The sequence below is a fragment of the Agelaius phoeniceus genome, chromosome 6 (assembly GCF_051311805.1).
Source record: "Agelaius phoeniceus isolate bAgePho1 chromosome 6, bAgePho1.hap1, whole genome shotgun sequence".
In the NCBI taxonomy this organism is placed as follows: Eukaryota; Metazoa; Chordata; class Aves; order Passeriformes; family Icteridae; genus Agelaius; species Agelaius phoeniceus.
This window is the reverse complement of record NC_135270.1, coordinates 36,766,062-36,785,415: the sequence shown is the minus strand read 5'-3', so window position 1 is coordinate 36,785,415 and position 19,354 is coordinate 36,766,062. Positions and strand designations below refer to the sequence as shown.

General features: G+C 35.5%; 1 long non-coding RNA gene across 1 annotated transcript in view; it reads left to right on the top strand.

The window, feature by feature from the left end:
* The window catches only part of LOC143694373 (uncharacterized), a 108,326-nt gene extending 89,902 nt beyond the window's left edge, over positions 1–18,424 (top strand). Inside the window, exon 3 of the long non-coding RNA XR_013182835.1 lies at positions 17,223–18,424. This is a non-coding gene — a long non-coding RNA (uncharacterized LOC143694373). The remainder of the gene's footprint in view (positions 1–17,222) is intronic.
* Positions 18,425–19,354: the final 930 nt, after the last annotated feature.

The following is a 19,354-nucleotide window of genomic DNA, read 5'->3' as shown; positions in this document are numbered from 1 at the left end:
AAGAGCACCGAGAATTCCAAATGCTGTTATGTTCATTAGAGATGGGATTGAGAGATGTTTATAGTTTAGATAAAATAAGATCATATAATTAGTAGATAATGACTCTAATGTAGATGTGATGCACATATTATCAATGTCAAATACATAAAGTCTTACAAAAAATCAAGCAATTTTAGTAGTTCATTTTGCTAATGCAAGGCTAAAACATTTCCAAGTTTAATCAAGAAGCAGCCAAAACAATTAAATATTTTTTCAAATGTGTCCTTCACATTTTTTCTATCTTAGCATTTGTGATAACTGAAACTGAAACCTGTGGATTTCTTGGTATTTCAGAGTATTAGTACAAAGGAGAACATGACTGTGTGATGACTAAGAAAATTTGTCATTTAATCAGGCAAAACTTTATATAAAGAAGAGAAACATCAAATTTTTGTAATTATACTGGATAGTCTATTCTTAAGTGTCTTAGTATAAATCAGGGTATTAAAAATACTTATATAATTTTAATGTGCTGTTATATTGACAATTATTATTTAAGCAGGCATTAGAACAAAAAGAATTCAGAAAATTCACAAGGAATAGGAAATATGTCCATATAAAATTGGTGATTAAGAAATCCACAAAGCCACTGAACTTCAGTTTCTCATTAATTTCTTACTCTGTTTCCCTCAAATAGTGCTTCTTTTATTTTATGTTGGCCACTCCTTTTATACACAGTGTCTTTATTGTCAAAATAAATTAAGTTTAGGATTTTAAAAATCTCATTGACATGTAAAATTATTACAAAGATGTACTTCCAAATACCACTTAGGGACCCTGATGGCAAACACAATGATCCAAATAAATATTATGGCATTACAGCATTGCCACTCCAAACTGCAAGGCACATAGTTTCCCATCTTTCTTAGCATGTATTAGCATTATTAATTATTATTATTAGCATTATTAATTATTAGTATTATTAATCTCAAAGACTTGTGGTTTGTTATAGTGTCTTTTTATCTACTTATAGACTTTAAATTAGAATTTTCAAAGTAGTAATTTTTTTTGTACCTTCTCATTTGAATGCATTGCATTCACAGACATTTGAAAAAGGACACAAGCCCTTTTCAACAACTTACATCAAAACCAGTATATGGCCGAGTAACTTTCAAATGAACCCTAGAATGACACATTTGTCAATGTCGCCTCTTGAGATACCAGTTTAGTCTTCCTCATACCACTAATTTACACAGCTATTATGACTTGAGACATGCAAATTAGCAGCCAAGAAAGAATGGAGATTAACTGCTGAGATTGCAAGTAATATCCTCTTAAAATTAATTAGTATTTTGGCTCAACTTTATTTTTAGGTTCAAAAAAGTCAAGATCAAAACGTTTACTGTCTTTTTTCAAGTGGAAGTCAATACTTGACATAAACAGCTAAATTCTCATAAAAGTTTGATTTCCTCTGAAAATCAGATCTCCTTGTTGTAATGCAACTTCATTGGGTGCTGATTTAATGGCAAATGAGCCATTTGAGCCATGAGCTTTTTGTCTCTTCCTTTTTCCTTTCATGTTAGGATTGCTTTTTCCCTTATTGGGAACTTGTGTCTATTGTCCTATTGTTTCTACCAGTATCTATTGTACTGCTTCTTGCATTTCTATGCATTTCCTACAATGAAGCCTAGTGGCATTTCAGAATTTTTCTAAAATAAAAATTAAGTAGTAGGTACCATCTTTCAAAAGTGCCTTATACAATCTAATTCAGACTTTGCCAAACTGTACATCGAGGGCTACAATCTATGTTTACTTTTAAGAGATATTACATAGGCTTTTAAGCAAATTGTCAGGTGGAAAAGATGAAAGTATAAGATATAATATATAGTTTTATCACGAAGATTTTTTAACTTGATGAAAAAAGAAAAAGCATAGATCTTGAACAGGAACAATTATGTTAGATGCTTGCTCTTACAGTATTACTATCATGTTGTGTGATGAAATCTTACCACTGAATCTTCAGTGGTTACTGCAGTGCAGTTTAGGAAACAACTGTCTAATCTACTGTAAGTCTTAGATCCTTATGTAATTTTCATTTCTCTGAGGACAACACTGTGTAAACATAGGTGAAATAACATCAGTAAAGTCTTATGTGAAGTACTTAGTGCTTAGGGAATTAACAGAAAATTAGCTAATAATAGTGAAAGCAGAAGTCAGTGAAGAATCACAAGGTATTCAGAACAAAACTAGGGTTACATTCTGATAACTATTTTATTTCTAGATGCATGTATTATGAAATATTTTTATTTGAATCACTTTGAGGTAATACAGTTTACCTTGTTTCTCCTTTCTGATTGGCCCAGAATGGGTGACATTAACCCATCTTTTACTGATCAAATGACACTGCTTAAAAATCCCATCATTGATTGTGTGCCATCACTGAGGAGAACAGAAAAAAATCATGTGGATGAGTCATAAAATAAAAGGCATATGTAAGAATGCTTCAATCAACCATCAACCATCATACTTTAATAGCATATTATTCTGTGTGTTATCTGGAAATGACTGAAGAAAAAATCCCATGAAGTAAACTGCCCACCATTTGGCAAAAACATTTTCACCTTCTGATTGTGGAGATTAGTCAAAACTGCAAGAATAAATTGGCATGTGGGATTTATGCATCTGATAAAACAATATTTTATAACATTAGGAATGATAAATCATACAGATTTTCCAAGCTCAATTCTCCATAGTATTAAGCAGAATTACTGGACCCTCCCAAAACTTGATGCCAACTTTCATGGAAAAGCTTTCAAATTAGTTGATATTTATTCTTTTTTTTTTTTTTTTTCTTTTGTGCTGCTTTTACAGACCATGAAATTATTTGTTGAGGGTTTTCTTTAAATACATGATTAAGTCATCTTTTCTGATCTTTTACCAGCATTATCAATGAATTCTGGAACAATCCTGTAACAACAAATTTACTGGATCTGCATGATGAATAGTAATAACATACTACAGAAAATGTCAGACTTTTTACAGACTTCCACTAAGTGGACAAAAACATTACGATTACAGTGGCTTTCATAAACTTGGCTATTTCAGCAAATAAGATTAAAAAATAGAGTCTAGTTGCTTCCTAAAGTCGTTCCTACTGCAAGTCCACCTGAAAGACACAGATCTCTTCTTTTTGGAGACTAGTGATGGCCCAAGTGAATGGCATGAAGCCGTTTCAGAGGGGGTTTAGGCTGGATACCAGCATAAGATGCTTCCCTCAGAGGGTGGCTGGGCACTGGATCAGGCTCCTGAGGGAAGGGGTTACAGCACCAGCCTGACAGAGTTTAAGAAGTGTTTGAACAGTGCTCTCAGGCACAGGGTGCGAGTCTTGGGGTGTCCTGTGCAGGGCCAGGAGTTGGACTCGATGATCCTTTTGGGTGCCTTCCAACTCAGAATATTTTATGGTTCAGTGATTCTATGAAAGATGCTGCACTGAAACACACAGGCAAAAATAAATTGAATCAGATGATTTACTAAAATACATTTAGAGGAGTCCTTGTCACAGTTCCCATTCCTGGGAATTTCAGGTTCTGAGACCTGTTGTGTTTTGTAATATGGCACCTCAATTTAAAAAGGAAAAAACAATGTCCTTTCTGAAAACTGATTAGTAGAAAACACTGACACCCTAAGTTGAGAAATTCTTTCAACAATAAAAACTGAAGATTGCTCAAATAAGTGAGCTGTATTTTCAAAGCATGCATTTTTGTTGAAAAAATTCTTACTATGCAGATAGAGAAGCAGGTTAAAATCAAAATATGGTAAATTTCAAAGCGGCTGTTCTGGAGTAGAAGGAGACAGATCTTTCTCTGCCAAGAAAAATGTGCAGTAGTCTATGCATCAGCTTTCACAGACCTTCCATCTCCATAAGAAAATTTCTGCAGACACCAGTTCAAACTCTGACCTAAATTTTGAGGGAGCTGTACTGAAATCCACCATGGAGCAATCCATAGATTTCTAACTGTTTGGAAGAACAATATATGGCCACTGTGTACTGTATGCAAATAGAATCCAGTTTCTGGCTCTGTAATCTGAGCTATTGAAAAATTAGTCATATTGCTCAAGAAAAATAGAATCCATGCTCACAGTTTGAGAGGATGTCAGTAACAGCTTGTCTTGAATTTCAATGCTGTTTGGACAAAGCCTTAAGCACTTTTCTGAAGAAAGCACAAAAAATTTTTGTTTCAATTTATAAAATTTTCTTTAAAAATCAAGCTGTCACTCAGTGACCCTAATCTTGAATTTAGCAATGTAAGTGTCTTATAGGGAAGTTCCAGCTAAAAAGAAATCAATGTTCCAGTGTAATAGAGCTATTTCTAACTCCTGTTCCTACGATAAAATGCCATCTTTCTGATAGCCAGTCATCTCTATTACATCTGCTATCAAGAGCTAGAATTAACATCTTGCTGGGAATATCAAGGCAAGTCTTCACTGACACAAAGGTAAGCAGATCATACATTCTAGATAATATTTACCCACATTCAAACATGAATTTGGTTTATCTCTATTTGATTTCCTATTGGGTGTATTTTCTGTAAATACGTAGGTATTCTAGGTACACTATGTAAAAGCTTCTTGGCACAGCTTATATCTGAAAGGAACCTCATCATAAAGCCACTTTACAACCAACTAAACAAGATTTAGAAATCAGCAAGAACTTTTATCTTCCCCTTATTGGTCTACAAGATTATGAAATCTTAAACTTGGTCATAAGGTGGGAGAAAATGTTTCTGAAAATTAAGTGTACTGTAATGCTGACATGACATATTAATCACAAATCAAGAAGATTAATTTATTACTGAGTATTATGCATTATACAGGTATTGTCACCTAGAATTTGTGCACAGAACTAGAGTTAGAAAATTTGAATGAGAAATTTGAGGATATTTTGAGATTATTTTGTCAGATCTTTCATTCCATAGAAATCATGCAGACGCAGAATCTTAGAATAACCCAGGCTGGGAGGTATCTCTGGAGGTCTTGTATTCCAGTCTTCTATGCAGAGCAGGGTCAACTTTGAAGTCAGAGATAAATTCTAAAGTAAATTTCCAGTTGAATTTTTAAATATATGCAAGCATGGACATGTCACAACTTCTCTGGCAACTTTGCATCCCATAATTCTGATGTGGCAGCTATCAGCCATTTCCATGAAAAGTAGCATTGAGTGATCTTATAAATGTTCACCTCCTCAGCTCAGTGAGTAGAAAGAAAAAAGAAAGAGTTCTCTGACAATGGAGAGCTCTCTGTGGACATAAAATTATTTTTCTTATAAGTTACTCTTTTGGAATCTGCCCTGATACAGGAAAAATATCTTTAACAGTTACCGAAAGCTCAAAACAGAAATGATGATTAAAAATGGGCTATAGCTGCTGCTGATTTTAAGCTATGTTATATCAGAAATAGCTGTCCTCTGGTAAATTTCTGTAAGAGGAGTCAGCAATTAGATTATAGACTCTTTGAAATGCACAGAATTTAACAGTCCAAATTATGTTTTTCTTTCTTTTTTAATTCTATATTCTCTAGGCTGCAGATGCCTTCCTTTATGAAAATCATGTCAACATCAAATAGGCCCTTTAGCCTTTCACTGTTCCCACTGTAAAATGAACTATAAGAGCTTATCCCCCTGGGCAAAACTGATTTAGCCTATGTGCTACCATAACAAGCACTTCTTCTCATCACCTGTTAAAAAATTGAAAATTATTCAATAAAAACACTTCGAAAAAGTCCACAGAAATGAAAGTTATTATTTCTTGTTTTCTTCAAATTTGATGCAGATGTAACTGCGGGAAACACCTCAGCTTCTTACTGAAAATTAACTGTGAATTCATGCCTAAATAGATGCTGCGATTTTCCTCTTTGGCCTCATATGACTGTCCCAAACTGCTCTTTTTAAAGCACACCTGTGTTGCAGTAATGATATATATTGTATATATAATTCAAAATGGGATCTGTAATAAAATACATTTAAACATCTGCCTTTGCACTTTGCTTGCACTGTTCTACTGCATCTCTTTACAAGCACTTTACAGAAAACATTCAAAATCACGTTGTACTAGTTCTGTCAATCACATAAATTATCTTTGGTTTCAATTTGAAAAATGTTGGTGCTGGACTCTGAGTCATTTTCTGTATCATCAGTAGAAATAAAATTAAAGGGAATGAAGCAGAATCATGAACAAAATTTAGCAAGAGCTATAAAGAAATAGTACCTACCCTTAGATATACTGCAATATTAGAATGCAAAATATCTTATTATAACACAGGTAAATGAGTCACACAAAACTGTAAGCTTATAACTGTAGTTGAAACTTAGAATCATGTGGATATATATCAAAGACTGTATGTATGTATGGTTACTAAGAAAGTCCAAAGGAGTAAGAGACTCCATTATATTTCTGATAATAATTTTTAAAATGAAAAATTGCAGAAAAGCAATTCCAAACTAATCTATTAGAGGAAAAGAAGGAAAACAAAGGTTGTTACTAACAAAAATTTCCAACAGAAAGCTTAAGCAAAATTTCCCTCTATACATAGCTTTCAGAAATATGCAAACAAAATTAGTCCAAAGCAGGTTTGACACATGAAGAAAATAATAAACCTCCAACATATATGTGTAGATTTGCTCTAGATTGATCACAGTCTCTACAGATGAAGAAAAATTAGGATAATCATGAAACATCAGCTGGAAATCCAACAGTGTTCTAACTTTTGTCTTCAACATATGCTTGTAAAGTGCCAGTACATTTTAGAGGAAAAGACAAACCATGATATTTAGGTCTTTATCCTGTATAAAAACTAATTTGGTTTAATAAAAATTCATTGCTTCAAGAACAGGATTTAAAAATAAATATATTCACATGCTACCCAATAAACTTAAAAAATGCTACCCTAGATTTTTTTTGGTTGTGATATTTGTAATCCTGTCTGTATTTTCCCCTGCAAATGGCAGGCTAAAAGCCCAAACTTTTTTGCATTCATTTAAACATTTTGTAGCATTTGAAAATTGACAGACTGCAACTCACCTTGAATTTTTGTGATTATGAATCAAGGCAATACACTGTTGTATTGGCTAAGCTGATATAAGAAGGGATAGAATCACAGAAATTCTTCAGATTCTATGAGCCATTGTTAGACAGTCGCTGGGTAGAGTGCCTGTGTGGCACTATATTAAAGACTGAGGCTGGCTATATTTTACCTAAGCCAAGAAATGGAAAGAAAGTATTAAAGGTAATCTGGCTACCAAAATGATTCCATCCATTACCTTTGAGAAAGGCACAACTGAAAAAAAGGTGTACTAGGAGAGAAGTCATCTTCAGAGAGAAAAGGCTAAGCAATATGAGGAGCAAAAGTAGTGGAGGAACTTAAAGTGAAATCCAATTCAAGAACAGAATTTCAGTGCTCAAACATCTGGGGAAAGGTATTGCTACATTAAAAGGAGTAGGATGTTAAATGGTTTGGGCTGAGAGGCCAAGTACCAAATGCTTGGCTTTCTGGAGAACTGCCAAGAAAATGCTTTTCTTAGAAGAATTACCAGGCTTGTCCTAGTACAGTGAATTTATTAAAGGCTCAAGTATATTGTCATAACTGAGATTTTAAAAGGATGCATAGGCAGTAATTCCAAAATGGGTAAGATTACCAAAGAAATGGTAATGTAGCTGTTCATTCTCCTAAAGAGTATTGGGATTCAAAAATGCAATTGGGCCTCAATAATGGTGTCAGTTCAGGAGTGAATCTGATGCATTAGATCAAGGAATGCAACTGGGGCTTCAGAAATGTCCTTGCTTTTAATTTCAGACTGTAGTATAAATTCTGAGATATTTTCATTGTCACTCATCTATACTCCTACTAAAAAATTTCTGGTGAAGTCAAGCCTTTAATTTAACTTTCATGACTCCATGATTAACATGCTTGTAATGATCTCATTCTTGTGCTAATAAAAGTAGAGTAGCACATAATACTGGGACGAATGAAGGCCATGGTAGAAGAACCTGGCGTTCTTCCACAAAGGAGTAACAAGAGATGATGTAAGTACCAACATCATATTTTGAAACTAGATTCAAATGATTTCTAAGGTGAAACTTATACTAATTTCCAAAAGTTCTTATCACAAACCTACTACTCAACTGGCATGAGTCCTTGTTGACAAACCCAGGATTGACTAAAAGGGATAACACAACTATCCTTGCAGAACTGGTATTGAGAAGTATTGGCAGAATTGAGGAAGTCTGCCTGCAATTGTCTTGAGACAGTACTTCTCTTCATTTTAATATCACGATATCTAGCATGCTTATATAACCTAAAGAAAATCCCATACAACTTTGTAGTAGCACAACCCAAATGAGTAAAACTGAAAATATGCCAACTTGCTATTAATAACTGACAGACTTGGATAGTAACTGCTGTTAATAGTTTCTCAGATTGTTTTGGGAAGAAGACAGCATGTCACCAAGCTTCTAGGTAAGGCTAGCTTACAAGACAAGCTAAACAGAAGGCTTGTTCTGTAGAAGCAATACACAACACTGTCATTACAAAAGCTTCATATTTGGCAGAACAATCATACTCCCCTTTGATCCTGGGATCTGTAAGACCCTGCAATTTTCAGACAGCAATGGCACAAGATCAAGGTCAATAGTATTTTTTTAAGATAACATTTTTTAACAAAGGATAGAAGCACAGAAACAGCCAGGCAGCAGTTGCACATGTGGCATTCATGTTTTGTAATAATTTCAGTTTGAATCCTGCCAATATCACTTCATCTCAAGCCACTTGCTGGGACGCTGAGCACATCCATCCTCTCCTGTAGGCGTTATTTCTACCCAACAAAGAGACTGTGCTTGGCTCCAGAGACTGTTAGTCTTCAGTTTCATGGGCACAAAAACAATTCAAAATGTACTATGAATAGTGAATAGGAAAAAACAAACCCTTAGCTGTCAGTAGCAGGCATAGCATCATGGAGAGCCTCTCCATTAGTAGATAGCTGTCTTGTAAAAAAAATCCTTGGCAGAAACAGGATTTGGAGCAAGGAAATTTTCTAGAAAGATTTCATGATTTTCCAGAGATTATTCCGAGATTTTTTTCACTAATCTCCAATCATTTTTTATATGCTCACTTACATCTTACAAAATTTCTATGAAATTTCTATGAAATTTTGTAAGAATTTCATTTCTTACAAAATTTCATAGACTTTCTACCAGCAGCTTTGGTGGTACAATTGTTACCATCAAAAACACTTATAAAACACAAGGTAGTATTTCTGAATAGGAAAGTACACTGGATAAACCCAGCTTCTGTTCTTAAAAAAACAAACTGTGTATGCATAAAGAAATACAGATTTTAAAAAAAGTCTACCGTAGAAATGCAGTTACTTAAATAAGAGTGGAAAAATATTTTTGAATATATCTTAACTACACTTTTTTCTTCACATTTGTATAGCATGGAGTTCATGCCTAATACCGCTGCGGCTGATATTGCTGTAACACAATTGCAGAGCTTGAGAACATTGAGAACTGTCATGGAAGATGTACATGGGCCTTTGTGTACACAGATCACTCAAATGCTCAATCTTACACTGTGTGCATCAGATATCCTATTTTTTTCAGAGATCATGTGTAATTTAAGAATTGTTTTTAGCCTTTTAAAGAGCAGTCTGCATGTTCCCCATACCTAGGGACCAGCATGTGACATGATACCCTTCTGGAAGTTCCCCCAGCCAGGTAGGAAGAGGAGGCGCCTCTGCAGCACCCTGAGCGCACCGACAAGTCTTGATGGCCCTGAGGAGACTCCTCTGCCTCCTCCACCCAAAGCCCCTCCCGTGTCCCAGGGGCTCCGTTCAAACCCCGAGTGTTCTCACTCCACATGGCTGGGCGGTTCCTGACCGCGGTTATCCTGGCCAGCCCTCGTCCTGGCCTGCGGATTGCCATCCCAGCTTGGCCTTGCACCTGCCCTGCCAGTGGGCACGGCCTGGCCTCTGGCTGCCACTCTGCCACCGCGGGTCTGGGCCCTGCCACCTGTGACCATACGTGGCCACGTGTCCCACAGGTGGTGTGGTGGGACCTCCAATACATCTCTGAAACCATAGAAAACGAACAACAAACTCTTTAAAAAGTGCAGTTTCAGCAGTTTGGGGATTCTTTGATTTTTAAGAACCACCACATAACACCTGTTCCTTCTAATAAATATAATGAACTGGAGCAGCAGGTTGTACTTCCCAGAGACAAAATATTCCTTTGTCTGATATGAAGATTAACATAAATTAATGATATGAAGATTAACATTAATTAATAAAGAAAGATTTCTCTCTCTCCAAAAACTGCATGGAGGGGCAATGTTTTTCAATTTTAACTGAAGCTTGTCTTCATCTTTCTTACATGTATTTCATTGTCTTACATGTATTTCACTGTATTCCTGGGAAGAACACACAGAAGAAAAACACCTGAAATGAAAACACATGATCCCCCTTGTTTAGTCTGTACTCACAAAGCCTGTGATAGGCTATGTCTCCAGAATATATGATGTGTGTCAGTTTAGGGGCAGGTTGTGCATTGAGGCAAAAAAAAAAAAAAATCACTTCAAGACTGATCATTGCACCTTTGCTTGTACTCAACATTTGGTAAATTGAGAGGACAACCACAATATCCTATGATAATAGCTTATCCTATCCTATGAGCTACTACAGCAACAGATGTCCTAAGTACTGCACTCTCAGTACAATCTGGATACAAAGGACTTAGATAGCTTTCAGCACTGTAGAAAAGAAAAGGTTATACATTTGTTTAAATTTACTTTCAGATCCACAAATAATATATTGTCAGCATACACTTCATCAATATGCATATCCTTTTACAGAAGAAATCCTTCCAGGGACTTTTAACAATATGCATCTTGCTCGGACTTTTGACAATATGTATCTTACTCGGTCAAAAACCTGATACTACTTTTCTGCTCAGTGATACAATGCAGTATGCTCAATACAATAATGGGCCATTATCTCTTGTTTTCTAAAAGATGCCTTGAACTGCAGATAGAAACTTACATCTCATTAGAGCCTTTGCTATGTTAATGTAAATGTCCCAAACACTGCTGCCTCTGCTGGAAGGTGGATTTTTCATTTTAGGTTTTTACACTTTGTAAAGCACTACTAAAAGCAAACCTTTTTTTGTTTAAAGGAGATCTACTGACATGGTTGACAGATTATTATTATTATACCTAAGCTTCTACCAATGAAGGTGTCATACCTTATATACAAGCACCATGCACTTGTGTCCCAATAACACTGAATTTCCTTCTAGATTTTAAGTTTCTTCCCATGTTGCCCTCTGATTACCCAAATTATTGAGTAGTTAACAGTGAACTGAACTGTTCCAGCAATAATGGTGCATTTTATTTCTAGTCTGTGATAAAACTTGTGAACAAGAGGATCTTTAAATGAAGGGGTTAATGAGGAACATATGTCAAATCCAAAATCACTCAGCCAATAATTCTGTGACATTGGTTTGGGTATTTATTCTATTGTTTAGTCAATTCCTTTGGCATGCAAACCAGGAAATCAAAATGATATGTCTACATAGTGTATTATAGGGCAAATCACGAAGATGTGGCTTTTTACAGCATATAGGAAGTGAGCTTTTTCTCATGCAGGTATCACAATTGAGACCCTTTCTTACTCTGTTTTTGTTAGGAATTAGAAGGTGTAGTTATCTGATGCTGATTACATTAAAAACTCCCAAGTCCTCCTTTTAAATTGGCATAAGCCATTGCTCTGGGCTAAGCTGGCATACTGATGCATAAATTATAAGGAAGAAGACTTATATATAGCCAATCCTGTCTGTAACTACTGAATTTGATTCCTCTGTTAAGAATATCTGAGTCACTCAAGTAGATGTATTTGATGGGCATGTGATCTAATTGTGTTACTGCTAAACCTCAAACAGTTGCTATTAGAAGCAAATTAGCAAGAGACCTTTGGATAATTCTACCACTCAAATCAAAGCCTCAGTCAATTAGCCATCTTAATAAATAACAGTTCCCTAAAATGAGACCGGAAAAAGAGACTAAATAAATATGCAAAACCCCTATAAGGTGAAAAATTTAACAATTTTCCAAAGGTCAGGAAGGAAGCCAGGATCTAAATTAGATTAAAGGTTTGATTTTTCTACTCGTCTTTATTCAGGCATATTAAAACCAAAATAAAATTCTTTTCATTGTGATCGCAGGCCATACCTTTGCAAAGAATTCAGTTCAGCTGCATGTTATGAGAGTCAGGAGGGTAGCTTAGAGCAAACAGTTTAGTCAAAAGTAATCACCAGGTAACTGGAGGCTTTTGGCTTTTTGTGGCCCTTTAGCTGTCTTGGCTGTCATGAAACGAGAATTGGTGCTCTAAACAGGAACAGTTTCCTTCTCCACAGCATTTGTGCTTCTCTATGCAGAGAATACACATTTTCACATCCATGCATATATAGTAGATCTCTCTGTCCCTTGCCTTGATTTTGCCTGTGTTGTCCCAGCAATTTGCATCATGTAATTTTCTGTAGGTCTTGAAGTCAGGCCAGCCAAAAGGTTGTTAAGAGAGAAAAACTAACTATATATTCCATTGCTCTAGAGCATTTCTAAGCAAGATTCACATCTAAGCATGATTCTAAGCAAGTCTTTTGGGCTCCATATAAATATTCTTATACTATTTTTTAGGGCAAGATGTATAGAATAATTTGAAGAATAACTTGAAATAACATACCAGCCTGTAAAAAAAAAAAAAAAATTAGAGATGAGGAAAAATATGCCTTGGAATTGTGAAAGTGGTAGAATTGATGATACTGTTTGGTATGGGTTCTCATGATTTGGAATTGAATCCATATGAAGCTCCCTCATATGCAGAGAAGAAACAACACTTAGCCCAGTGTTGCTGCTGAATAATGCATTTCATACTTGCATTTTAAAAATCTACATTTAAAATACTGACTTGGCTGACAAAAAATGCCCGGCATAGAGTGACTCCATTTCAGCAAAAAAGAGCTTTGTGAGTACAGAACTAAGGGGGATCATGTCATAAATCACTATACATATGGTTACTGGCAGTGACAATTTATAGGAATTAACTCACCTGATAGCCTAATTGTGCTTCTGTTAAAGACAACAGTAAACTCCTTCTGTCTAACTTAGAAACGAAACTGAACTTGTAATATGCTCAGGAATTGATAGCTCTATACTCTATAAATTATAATGCTGCATCCCTTTTCTTCTTAGCTGAACACACTTTAACACTGTGATTAAATAAATTGAAATAAATAAAAATATTTCAACAAAACAGTCACAAACTTAGTGGTCTTTTCATCTGAATATATATTTGTGTACCCTCATTTATTACACATAAATGCTCAGTCTTTACTCATAACAGTTTTTCTGCATATGTAGAATATTATTCATAACGCATGTTTCATTCATATTACAACATAAACAAGATATATATAAAAGAATTAAATTAATTTAAAATTCCAGTTTCATATACTTTTATTACAGTTGGTTTTAGTCTATAAAGAGCTACCTATTAAAAAGTCTTGAGTCAATTCTATAAAAAGAAGTTAAATTTATGATGTTTAGTATTACACATTATACAGTTCCTTTATTTTTTGCTCACTTGATCATGCTGTGAAAAATTCATGAATATTTAGCTATTAAATGAAATGCAAAATTTTCATTACCATTTTATTGAAAACTTGACATCTTAAAATACCATACATACCATTAGTATTCTAGTGCATTGTCACCTTATTGAAAAATGCTGCTAAAAAACAATACCACCATTCAGAGAAAAAAAAATTGTCCGCCCAAGGCTATTAACTATAGTTCTACACATACATTAGTGACAAATAAGTGAAGCAGCCAATGCTCACAAAAGATGTCACTAAAATGCTAGGAAACAACTGTAACCATAGAAACCATCTCACACTGCAATCTGAACATCTTTTGTCAGTGTTTGACTAGAAATGAGATGCTTAAAATCATTAGGCTATCAAAAAATCTGAAGTCTCTTCATTGAAATTTACATATTTAAATATTTTGAAACCTGCAAAAACTTCAACATGATACTTTCATAAAATATTGTTTCAGCTCTTAGTCCTCAACTATCACTTTTGATATAATAACAAGGATTATAGAGAAAATTACTCCCTCCCCCAAAGTCCCCCCCACCAGACCCTATTGTAACTGCATATACCATAGAAGAAGACAACCTAGGCATTTAAGAAACCCCAAAACAACCCACCATGAAAAACTGAGATGAGAAGTAAGGACAATTTACTCAGCTCTCTTTAATCAAAATATTCATAGGCATGGCATTCACTATCTCTGCCTAGTGCTTTGATATTTTTTAAAATATCTTCATAGACACCATCCCCCCTACTAACAGGATTAGAGATATTGTATAACCTTCATGACATTATGCACAAAATATTCTACAGTCAACAAAATATTTGGATGAGAAATTTTTTTATCTGACTTTCGAAAGTTTGAGAACTTTTGAGGATTAAGTATCTCTCCATTAGGCTAATGGCTTATTATTAACTAAAAAAAAAAAATGGCCAGTACTTCTGGCCTATAGAACAATAGTACAGCCCAGCCTTTTTGTACAGTGAATGATCCTGTTATGTTGGGCTGGGGGAGATACAGGAAGGCAGCCTTAGTTCATTTTGCAGTCAAAATCAGTGTTGCAGTAAATCTGTTATAGTCTGAAAATCAACTGTGAAGAAACAAAACAGGAGCATAAATGGTGATTAGCCCTTTAATACAACAAATTTCAGTGGTACAAAGGACAGCTAATAATGGACATGCTATTGTTTGCAAAGAAGTATTGCAGATATTTAAGAGAAAAAAATAATTCCAATTGTGTGTGTGTTCATTAATTTACCATTTATGAACTATGAAATTTTGGAGATTACAGAGTGAAAATACTTAATGGAAAATCAAAGGACTGAAATAACTTGTACAGTTTCCTTCCATTATGTTTTCAATAGGTCCCTAACTTTCAATAGGTCCCAGGTGTGTATGGGCAGTACTACTTAACCAAGTCTCTGTTATGTAATGTGTTGCTTAATTTCTGGTTTTTGTGGCTTTAAGCAATGTCCAGTGGCCTTATTAAAAAGCTTTGAGCTGGTCCTTTAAAGCACTGTTTGCCAATGTATTGTGATTTAACTCTTGTAAAGGAATGCGGAGAATTTCAAATTCCACCTCTTCTCACCACCCCCACCCTCTGGTGGCAGAAAAGGTCAGATTTCAAGGTCATCAATCTCATGCTTTTGAAAGTACTGCAAGACACATTAGATTGGCAAGAATGTTTTTCTTCTGGTTGGCAAACAAAGGTGGTACAATTTACAAACTAGGAATCTACTATTTTTATCAGCAAAGTAGATTGCAAATTAAAAAAGGCAAAAGAGGTGGAAATGAAGAAATAAATTTATACAATTCTTTACAGTGTTTTTATTATGTGCGTTTTACCAATAAGCTTCACAGAATTAAACAGACAAGAACTGATATATCTTAAATGCCATCTAACTCGTTCTGTAATTTGTGATTGACTTAACATATACTTCAGGAGGTTGTGTATATATAGATATTATGTTGCAGAACTTAAAAGAAATAACAGCAATAGAAAATGCAAGATGATATTTTCTAGAGGGAATATCATATAAATAAGCACAAAGGTAAAAAAAATTCTTCACAGGTTTTCTGAAAAAGAATGGCTCACGGTATTCTAACAATGATGAAGTAATCCTTTTGGGATGAACTACTGTATGTAACTACCCAATCAATTTCATCTAAAGTTATAATGAGTTTTAATTTCTGAACCCAAACTTGTCCTACATCATGTCCACATGTATATTTAAAGTCTATGTTAATACTACTCTGTTTCTTGTAGTTCATTGTCTTCTTATCACACAAAGATGTTCTAAGATAATGCCTTGCAGAAGACAAGGAAAGAGGAAAAATTATGAACAAGTATTACAACTGTTCTTATAGTTCTAGTAGTGTTTACTGGTTCTGTTATTCTGATGGTGAAGTATCTTGATTTTACCAAATCAGATTCAAAACTGCTTCTTTGAATGCCTGATTCATTTGTCAGACATGTTTTTCTACTTCATGTTTTATGGAAAGATTATATAAGTAGGAACCATTTGACTTATCCTCACTAGTAAGTGTTGGTTTAGTTTTATCAATATATAAGGATAAAGCACACACCATAAGAAACTAACATCTATCACTCTATACATACAGACATAATATAAACATATATTATTAACAAAGTCATCAAGTTCTGCAATGCTGAAAAAAAATTGACAACTTGCCACCTTCAAAACTCTTAGCATTACAGGGGTATTAGCACATCCAAAACTGGAAGTTACCTTGTTCTACATCCAGTGCTTGTGACATCAGTATTAATTCTTCTGTTTTTAACTATCTCAAAAGTTTTTCTGTCCTGAAAAAATTTGACACAAAATTATGGAAAAGAAGCTCTGTTCCAATGGCACAAGAGGGTCTTTGTCTGATTCACAGAGACATATGCTGTTACTTACAGTCGTATCTGATAGGAATCAAAAAATAAAATGATATTTAAACAATCTCTAAATTTATCAGAATCTTCCTGCAGCTAACTGAAAGGTATTTATTGATTATACTGATTTGTTTTACTAAGGAGAACAATTTTAAAAACTGGAGCTGTGAGGGGTAAAATAAATAAATTGTGCTTCTTGCTTTTTTGACCTACCTTGAATCATACTTTGTCACCTATACTAATATTTTTCATCAAACTGAATTCCATAGTCAGTCAATCACCCAGGAAGGAGATATTAGTTGTGGGCTTTATTTCTTAAATACCTGTGTATCAGTGCTCCAGTATTTTTCCATGGGTATTTAGTATAAGGTTGTAAATAATCTTCAGTGTTGCTAGGACCCTACAAATCCCTTTTTCAACTGCAAAGTGCAACAGTATACCATCCTCTCATGTTTCTGGATTATTACAGATTTTTGTTCTAGCAATGTAGTAGATACACCTTTGCTGATGTGATAAATGCAGTGGTTTCCTATTTGGTTTTAGGTATAATTTAATAATTTGTTTTCTAAGTTACTCAATAATTATTACTCAGTAACAAGGTACTCAATGTTTGACTTTGGTTAGATGACTTTGTTCTTTCTTCTTGCAGAAATGGAAATCTGCTGAGTTAATGTGAAGTGGCTTGATGTTGTGGGTTGACCTTGGCTGTATGCCAGATGGCTCACCAAGCCTCTCTACCATTCACTTTCTCAGCAGGAGAGGTGGAATAAAGGTGGAAGACAACTCATCGTTTGAGATAAGCAGTTTACTAAAGCAAAAGCTAAAGGGGGCATTTTCACAAACAGCGAGGAAAAATAAAATTTTCTACTTTCCATTGACAAGCGCTGTTTGGCCACTTCCAGGAACCAGGACTTCAGGCTGTGTAGGTTGCTCTGGAATATTAAAATTGCAAATAACAAATGCACATTGCTTCCTCCTTTTCTTAGCAATTATAGCTGAGCTGGTGTCATGTGATTTGGAATATCCCTTTGGTTAACTTGGTTAGCTGGCCTGGTTTTGTCCTCTCCAAGGATCTTGCCCATCCCCAGCCTACTGGTGAGGGGCAGAACTTTAGAGAGGCAGCATTGATGCTGTGCCAGGGATCCTCACCAGTAGCTAAAACACTGTTTTATTATCAACGCCTTTCTTGCTACCAATGTAAAGTACGGCGCTGTAAAGGGCTGCTGTAGGGAAAATGAACTGGACTCTAGGACATGTCCAGGCTCACTTACTTTCTGTAAAAATCATCTCTTATTGCTGTTGTCAGAGACAGAACTGTTCCAGATGGCCAAACTTAGTCCAGCCCCAGCAGGGCATGGCTTGGTTATGTCTTGATGAATTGGAGGCCTCCTGTCTTGGCTCATAAAGCTAATTTCAAAGTCAATTTATTTATTTATTTATTTATTCATTCATTCATTCACTAAAGTTTGGCTAAAACAGATTGAACATTAGGAAGAATATCATGGGCTTATTGGAGTCAGTTATATATTTGTAATGCATTATTTACTTCATTTATACACTTGAATATTCAGTAATCTAAATGATAATTCAGTTCTTTCAGCAACTGATCAATGACATTGCCTCATACAGTAAATTCTGTATACCCACAACTGTCAAATAATATGTGGATTTCTATTCCATAAATATTTTGTATGTCAAGATTCTTCAGCAAAATGTAACAATTTTTTTCAATAAAATTGATGCTAGCATACCTAATATTTTAATATAAAGAGGTATCGTTCATAGGTTGGTGTGAGAGTCTGTCCGAAATATCCTTCATTTGCCTCATGATTGTCATGGAGAGAGACCACCCAAAAACTCCTGTTTGCTGAACCAGTGGGGGGGAAAAATCATGTGCCTGATTGCTAGCTCACTGTGTCCACAGGTGTTGTTTGCTATGTGCCACACTGAGTTCAAAGAGGCACCCTGCCCTTTTTGCACAATAGCCCTGGAATCCTCCCCACCTCCCAGCCTGGCGGGTTTGAGCTTTGGGGTGGTCCCTCCTCCAGGAGAAGACCCCTCTCGCCCATCCTTAACCATCGTGACAGACAAGTAGAGATGTAAGAAGCCTCATCAAGGGACCGAGACATGAAATCCCTGTGTGAGAAGGCCCCCTCTCACCTTCTTCCAGAGACTGGGACTGAAACCCCCAACCTGGGGAAGGTGTGCAGTGGGGGGGGAAGGAAAGCTGCCCAAAGCAAGCGCAGGTGCAGGCAGTAGACCACGAAAACAATGGCTCTTGCTTGTTGCCTAGCCTGAACTTTGTGTACCCCTAACTAAACACCATTCTTCCCCCCTGAAGACCTTTGTTTTGGTTGAGAAATTTATTCTCTTTCCCCCAATGAAAAAGAGTATAACTGGGGTCTAGATGAACTGTGCCTTTGAGATCTCCCCAGACGTGACCTGGCGGACTCCATCGGCTGGACCCCGGAGGATAATGCAGCACCACGTTTGGTAACTATAACCCACTCCTCTTCCTCCCTCTTTTCCCTTATTTTCTCCTTTTTTCCCCGGTTCCCTCCCCAACACATTTCTGCTGTGGTTATTTCAATAAAATTGCACCTGTTGATTTTTACTGCAAATCCACTGTGCCGTGTTGGTTTTTTGCACCCTGATATCACCCCTACAAACCATCACAACACTCGTTTGTAAGGGCAGATCGTGACAGTTGGTTACTTAGTTTTATTTCTTTATTCATAGCTTTGATTTGAAAAGATAAATTAGATTATAAATTCATACTAT